General features: G+C 36.4%; 1 long non-coding RNA gene across 5 annotated transcripts; it reads left to right on the top strand.

Annotated features, from left to right (window-relative positions):
- The first annotated feature begins 3,899 nt into the window (after positions 1-3,899).
- Positions 3,900-6,705, top strand: LOC135147850 (uncharacterized). Of its 5 annotated transcripts, none has more exons than XR_010285754.1 (7): positions 3,900-4,095; positions 4,614-4,767; positions 5,312-5,359; positions 5,441-5,500; positions 5,877-5,940; positions 6,036-6,145; positions 6,325-6,705. It is a non-coding gene; the product is annotated as an uncharacterized LOC135147850 (long non-coding RNA). The 5 variants fall into 5 exon arrangements; XR_010285751.1 differs by having other exon boundaries at positions 3,901-4,095; positions 4,614-4,763; XR_010285752.1 differs by having other exon boundaries at positions 5,312-5,500.
- Positions 6,706-7,160: the final 455 nt, after the last annotated feature.

Genomic DNA, 7,160 nt, shown 5'->3' on the forward strand with positions numbered 1-7,160 from the left:
TTTCTTTTATGATCAGGAGCTACTTGGCAATGTGCAAGTACAGCTGCCGTCAATGGCGTCCGGAGGACAATTTGTTCCTCCACTACCTTTGAACCCATCTCAGGGGACATTGGTAGTATATACAGGTACAGCAGGAAGAGTGAATCCTATGAGTGAAGAAAGGCAAACACCGAGCGATACACATGCACGTGAGGCTAGTGAAACAGCTTTGAGTGTACGTGAGGTGAGTGCACACACTGACCCTGCTCTGTTTGAGGAACAAATGGCTAAGTTAAGAGCTGAATTAGCCAGAATGATTGCTGAGAATGAAAAGCTCAAGGGTGCACAGTTGGTGACCCTACAACAGAAAGCTGCGGAGAGGCCATCCAGTTCTTACAGGGATGAGCTTAAAGAGGAGATCCATGAGTTGGCTGTTGAGATGAGATCTAATCATGAGCTTTATATGTCCAAATTTGAGACCATCGACAGCAAATTAGATCAACTCCTCAGGAATTCCAACAAATCTGATGATCAACCCTCTGGAGAGGATCCCTCAACTAAGGGGGAGAATAGAGAAGACAAAGGTGGTGACAGGGATGATAGAGGCAATAGCTCAAATCAAAGCAACAAGGGAAATACCACTTCTGGATCTGCCCCTGACAAAGAAACTCATAAGTCTAAAGGCAAAGAACCGTTACATCAGTCCGATAATGTTTTCAATTCTGATAGTTATGATGACTATCCACAGGATATGGATGATGATGACATCTTCGATGCTACATATCGTCAAGCAGAAGAAGAAGGTAAATTTGATGAGGGTTATTTGTTTCAGGATGAAGAACCTGTTGACCTAGAACATGAGGAGAATGTCCGGAAGTTCAAAGCTGAAAATGAAGCTAGGAAGCGTAAGCTTCGTGATTTCCAAAAACTTCTAGAGGACAAGTTGATCACAGAAGCACAAATCAAGATCGAGAAACAGAAAATCTATGATGCTGCAATCAAGCAGAAGAATCTTGATATAAGGAGGAAAGAAGGAAAAAGCTGGGACATTGCAAGAAGAATCTTTAATGGACCTCAAAGGGAGCCTTTCGACGACAACAAGTTCTTATCTCTGATCTATGATCTTAGAGAGGTAAACCCTGACGAGGATGTCTTTATGCATGCCTTTGCTTTAGAATTAAATTATGTGACTGTGGGGGTCAACAATTTGCTAGAGCAATGGGAGCTAATTGTCTATACACAGAGGAATGGTTCTTTCAGACTATCTATCGAATCTCTGAAATCATTCTCTGTATCTGAGCTCTGGGTGCTTCGGAATAAGGTAAAGCGCAGCTCCAACCTGAATGAACTTCTTCGTGACAAACTGCTGGAACAAGCTGTATTCAACAGTCCTCAGGTTGTCAGGAATCCTTACTGTGTTAAGTTCGTTCACAAGGAGATCTTCAGCACTGTCTATCTCAACGAAGAAGCCTTGCCAAAGTATCCAGCTAAACAACTTGCTCTTGCCTCCACTCTGTTAAGAACCAAGGGCTTTGCTTCTAAAGCTAAGTCTGATGCTGATGATGTAATTCTTACACACTGCACTCGAAATAATGTTGCTCAGTATTTTCGAAGGATGAAAAATGTTACAAAATCTCAGCCATCAGACTTTCGCGAAGACCCTGTGGACTTGGAAGTGCTACATCAACTGGCTCTGGCAAAGGAACGAATGAAGCGTGGTGAATCCACTACATCTGAAGTGCCAACCAGGGAAGAACCATCAACTCCTATCCTTCACACTTCTGATATCGAAGAAGGAGAAGTTGATCTTTAGATTCATTAGGGATTTGTAATATATGTTCAGTAAGAACATCCTTTTGTAATCTAATGTAATCTTTTGAATTCTGGTGAATGTTTAATGAAATACCAGAAACTTTTTGCTATTTACAAATCATGTTTAATCCTTTGTCTTATCAGTTAGTTGAGTTATCCTCTCGATAATTTGCATGTTATATTAACAAACAAATAGGGGGAGATTGAAAGGCATATGTTTAGCCTATTTGTAATTAAAGAGGTACCAACTCAACTCTTATAAGAAGGCAAGGTAAATAGCAAGTACTGTTGAAGGAATCCGTACGAAGAACGTCAAGTGATTTATTGAAATTATATGTCTGAAGAATTTCGGGATGCTGCTGCACACCACTGGAAGAAGTTCATTAATATGTTCAAGCCTCAGTGTACAAATAATCTTTTGTAGCACGTCCAGAAGTTCAGAAGGTATAAAGTTTTAATACTTTATTTATTCAGAAGATTCCATACTATTGTTACTAATGAAGAAGAACTACGAAGACAAAGAATCGACGAACAAGCCACGACTCAAATGTTTAATTGATAAAGAATATTTAATTCAGCTAGATACAGATGAACCAGACAGTACATTTGTGTGTCAGCTACTCAAATTAAGTGTTCTGCATCAACTATAAGTGGCCGTTCAATCAAGACGAAGATCTACAGCGTTTAAACATGTCTGGAGTCCCTGCTGCTTGAAGAAAAGAATTATATAAATATTTCTTTAATCACTTCACTTATCAAAATAATTAAATTAGTTGTATAATTTATTTATTAAATTGATTCACCTTCGAATTAATTTAATTTATGAATTTATATGATTAATATAATTAATTAAGTGATTATTGAATATTTATTTAATTAAATACAAGTGTTTATATACATATAGCAGTCGGTATGACATTATTCAATAATGTCATACCGTGTCACTCTTCATGGCTTTCCTCCCATGTCTTTAAAAAGTCATTCTGATGAGTTTAGCATGGTTTAATCAGTTGATATGACTTTCTGATAGAAAGTCATACCGTTTGCTTGCTTCTGACATTCGGTTGTATGACTTAAGAAAGTCATACCGTGTCAATCAGTATGACATTCTTAGTAAATGTGTATGACTTGTGTTGTATGACTTAGAATGTCATACCCTTTGATGCTCTATGTCTTATTAAGTCATACCTCTTTATCCCTCATGACTTTAGCTAGTTTTGTCATGCCAAATGACCCTTGAAGGCCAAGGAAATTAAGTCATACCGTTTGTACCAGTATGACATTCCTTTTAAATGTCATTCCTTCCTTCCTTTTGGCATGGCTTTGCTTTGTAATGTCATTCCTAAGCTACTAAGTCATTCCTTTCAATGTCATACCTAGTTCCAAGTGCTTTGCCTATATATATGGCTTCACTTTCTTCATTTCAAAGTGTTCATTGCATTGTAAAAGCTTTCAAGTTGTTTGTAACTTGCAATTGTTATATCCACAGTTTTCTGTGCTTTGATCACTCGATTGTTTTAATCACTAAGTTAGAATACATCCTGTCGAATTTATTCTACGAACTTTAGTGGACATTAAAACGAACCTTATTAATTATATAACGACTTAAAACATTGTTATATTAATTAATTAAAATCTGATTAACAAGTTTAATTTAAATCAGATTATTCCGCCGCGATTTTTAGTGACGATTGTATTCAACCCCCCCCTTTTACAATCGTTTCAGGACCTAACAAAGACAATTGTTGATTGTCTGACCGAATGAAGAGCTGCCAAGACAATTAGATTGTCTGACCGACTGAATGCTTGCAAGACAATCTTAAATTGTCTGGCCGAATGCATTCTGCCAAGACAATCCAACACTACGCCATATATGGCCTACTGCAACACCCAATAACGATGTTACCACCTAAAATGTAGCCTTAGGGGACCAAAATCAGAAAAAAAAGATATATGGCAACATCGGGGCACGATGTTGCCATTTATGTTGCCTTAGATGCTCGAGAAAACCGCAACGCCAACACATCTCTCGATGTTGCCTTAGAGACCTGAAAATTTACTAAAAAAAGCGGGGCAAAAAACCCGCCCCTTGTATATTTTAATTCCCGCTCACTCATCCCAATTACAGAAAAACAAAAACTAAAACACAAAAACACTTGTATCTCTCTTTCTCTATTACACAAAAACACTCATCTCTCACAACTGTACTCGTCTCTCTCTCCTGGCTCGTCTCTCTTGGCGTCTCTCTCCGAGCTAATCCGCTCATCTCTCCCGGCGTCTCTCTTCGACCATCTCAACTTAGAAGTAAATACATTCATCCTTTTACTTCTTCGGTTTAATTTGGGGGTTTACGAACCTTAATTTGTTCAATTTGTTTTAGTTTGAGTTCATCTCTTTGTGGTTATAATTTGTTAAATTTGGGGGTTTGATGAACCCTAATTTCTATGGGATTTTTGATTCTTAAGCTAGGGATTTTATATTTTAAGCTGGGTTTAATTTGGGGATATGTTGATTTACAAATGTATAAACCTAGATGGTCTATTTAATGTTGATTTTCTGGGGCTAATTTAGGGGTTTAATGAACCCTAATTTCTGTGGGATTTTAGATTCTTAAGTTAGGGATTTTATATTTTGAAGTTGGGTTTAATTTGGGGATATGTTGATTTATAAATGTATAAACCTAACTAGTCTGTTTAATGTTGATTTTCTGGGTCTAATTTGGGGGTTTGATGAACCCTAATTTCCTGGGATTATTTTAGATGTTTAAGTTGGGTTTCAAACATAATCAGTCCAAACATAATTATTGTGAATTTTCGTAACAGAACAGTTGGTGGTTTACCGCATTATTGGTTTAATTCCAAGCGCAGAATATCTCTCACTTTAATTTACTCGGAACAGAACAGTCGGTGGTTAACCGTGCAATCAATGACATCTGCATCCTTCTGCAGTGTAGTCGCCACAATCTGAATGTAGTATGTAAAAAACTCCACCTGATGTTTTTTCTGTTCTGTTATTTTGTTATTCCACCTGAATGTAGTATGTATACTGTGACAAGCAGGTTACATCTCATGGGTGTAGCTGACATGCTCTTGTTAAATCTATGGATATGATTTTTGTTTCTAATAGATTGGTGATGGGATGCCTAAGATTCTCAAAAGATGGAAGGATATTTGATTGCATTAACAGTCCCGCCAATTCTGTCAGAACAAGCATCATTAGTTACTACAACATTATAAATAACTTAAACTGATGATTGTTTGTTTACTTCAGGCTCATCCTGTTCCGGTGAACGTTGAAGAAGTAAAAAGTATCCATAAATACAATATCATTACCATGATATGATTTCACTATACCTCCATTAGAGACCATATACAGTGATATTGATATACGGGGATTGTTCTAAATCAGTATCTTTGCTTAAGTGTTCTTTCCAGAGTTCCTGCTGTTGTGAAGTAGGTAATTAGAACAGAATTGTGCAGCTTGCCTCTTAGCTAATTTTTCTTCTTCTTTCTTGGGACAGATATCATGAGTGTTGCCAAATATATATTGCTTGTGGAGAAAGAATCAGGTTAAACATTTCTTATGCAGACTGCCATTATCATTGTTCTTACCTTAAATTTAAGTAACTATTTAATTGGGTTTAATGCAGTTTTTCAGCGACTATCCAATGATTAGTTCTGCAAGAAAAACCTAGTGTATTGTCATCACAGTAAGTGTACTATTAATTGCTTATTTGCTAGTTGTTGTATAATCTCGAAACACTGCTAATTTCCTTTGACCAATGAAGGTGAGATTAACGAATTCTGTTCGAAACTACAATATTTTTCATGCTCTCTTCTTAATATTTACGTGTCATCCAACAGAGCCTAGAAAAAGGCCACTCTTTTTTAATCTGTTTTGTGGCTCTCTTTGTCTGGATGTTTAAATTTCTTTTATAATTAAAGATGTTTTAAAAGAAAATCTAGAAATTATGATTATATTATCCAATTTACATTTGATAGACAGTAGTTGGTGGAAAGCAATTTCTAATGACAGTTGGTATTAAATTTGAGCTCTTTTTGTTGTATCTTGCATAAACTTTAAAGACAAGTCTAGAACTGAAGCATTGTTGCGTAAATGTTACTTGGAAAGAGAAGTGCCAGAATGGAGGTGTGACACAAGTTTGTTATTCTTTCTACTATTGTTATTAAGTATATTGGCACTGCAACCAATTCTTTTTCATTTATATGGTGTTGCTTTTGAAGGTTGGACCTGGAGTTGTTGCTGCAAAGAGGAGTCAAATTTGAGATTGAAGCATTGTCAGCACGCTCACTTTCTTTCTTGTCAGAGGTTTACCTGCCATCTAAGATTGAAGGTGAATTACAAATGTAAAAATCCTTTTTTTTTGCTCTAATACAGTGTTTGCTAGATCCTTAAAGCTCTTATGATATTGTACTAAAATAATATTGTTGGGATCATTTTGAATCCTGACAATTGTTCCCAGTCAAACCTAAAATCATAAATTTGAATTGGAAATTGTTTACCCTGCTTTAGAGATCGGTACTTGGCAAGTTTGACTGAAAATATCCAAGATCAACTTGCTCAAGAGATGGAAGAAAAAATGGATCAGAAAGTTCGGGAGAATGTTAAGGCGATGGTGTCCAAGTTGGCAGAAAAGAATCCAGACCTCAAGACTGATATTGAAGACCTCAGTGTCGAGCCGACGTATGATGCCTATGCAAGTGCAGCGAACACAGCCAACACGGAGACTGCTTGATGTGATGTGTGATGTACTTAGATACTCTTATCTTATTTTGCAAAGTTTAACTTGTAATGTAATCATGACGTAAGAATTTTATGAATTTGAACTGCTATTTTTGTTGGATGGTTGAATTTTGATTGTTGCAAAACTTGGATGAATGGTTTATGGTTGAATCAGAATTTGTGATTGGTTGACTTGATTTGTTTTGGGATGTTACATTTTAGATAAGAACATGCCAAAATTTTATCAATATAGGTGTTGCCATATTTAATAAAAAAATGTTGTTGTAGAGTGAGTAACATGTTGCTATTAGATTAATGGCAACATGAACCTTATGTTGCTAAAAAATGAGCTGTGTTGCCATAGATTTTATGGCAACACTCTCTTTGGTGTTGCTATTAGAAATAAAATGTAGCCATAGGGACCTAACACCACATTTTTTGGGTGTTGCCATAGCTTGTTAAAATATGTTGGCTTACGCTCTAAGGCTACAAGGCGATATCCAACACCCACTATTTTGACAAAAATGTTGCCTTAAACCTTATAGCAACATTTTTACACATTTTTAACACTTTTTTTGGGTGTTGCTATAGGGCATATATGGCGTAGTGCAAGATTGTCTGGCCGA

Source organism: Daucus carota, chromosome 7 (assembly GCF_001625215.2).
Source record: "Daucus carota subsp. sativus chromosome 7, DH1 v3.0, whole genome shotgun sequence".
Classification (NCBI taxonomy): Eukaryota; Viridiplantae; Streptophyta; class Magnoliopsida; order Apiales; family Apiaceae; genus Daucus; species Daucus carota.